Source organism: Propithecus coquereli, unplaced genomic scaffold (assembly GCF_000956105.1).
Source record: "Propithecus coquereli isolate 6110/MARCELLA unplaced genomic scaffold, Pcoq_1.0 Scaffold238, whole genome shotgun sequence".
NCBI classification, from domain to species: domain Eukaryota; kingdom Metazoa; phylum Chordata; class Mammalia; order Primates; family Indriidae; genus Propithecus; species Propithecus coquereli.
The window spans coordinates 4,582,453-4,583,534 of NW_012147930.1; positions in this window are offsets into that span (position 1 = coordinate 4,582,453).

Here is a 1,082-nt window from a genome sequence, read left to right on the forward strand (position 1 = left end):
TTTACTGTAACTCTAACATTTGTTTCTAAAGCAAATAGCTGGAAATTGACAGTATGTTCACAATATGCAACATACAAGGTTCACTAGCAAAGAACAAATTAAAAACAAAAAAATTAATAAGAATAAAATGCCCATAATGTGACTTGAATTCTTATAAATGAGCAATAGAACACCATATTTATACAAAGCTCCTTTGCACTTTAAAAATTTAAGCTCAACAGAGTCAGCCGCAGGAAAATAGCGCACATGATTCCAAGACATGTGAACTGAGGGTAATAACGGATCTGTGCATACACGTAACAAGATAGGAAATAGCTATATCTTAATCACTTATTTCTCAGTCATTTCCTGAATACCTATCATATGCCAAGACTTGAGTCGGATTCTAAGATACACATACAGAGAAGAATAAGATGTGATTCCTGCCCTCAAGAAATGCATCATCAAGAACTGAGGGCAGATTCTACACCCACAGTAGAATGCAAGAATTCTCACAATAGGGGGACGTTCAAGAGTGACTTACCACATAATGCAAGACATGACAATGGTTCATCCTCTATAGCACACTAATCTCATATGACTCTTCTGGCTGCAAAAGCCCAATTTTAGCCCAAGATAAGTGGGCCCTAACTTGACTAGTTACAGATAAAAGGAAGAGATGTTAATATAAGGCTTAAGGATCAAAAACTCAGATTTCAGCTGGTTACTACCAAGTGCTAAACACTTAGAATGATCATTGATTTAAAAAAAAAAACATACTCTTAAACTTATTTCCCAATTCACATTTTAGGTAAAAATATGGTCTTGCATATTTGGTCTTCACATCCATTAACTGATTCATTTGTGACAATTGAAGAGTTAAATTCAACCTAATGCATTTGGATTTCAGTTCAACTCAGTAGGCATTTATTGAGTGTATAATAAATGCCATATACTGATTTGAAGCTATTGAAGAATCAGTCTCTGTGCTCCAGAATAGAAAAAATTAGAAGCGCTGGTTTGGATACCTCTTTTGTTGTCAGCAAAGAGCTACAGAAGTTGTCGGTAAAATGGTACACTTTGTCACCTATGGAGTCTGCCCA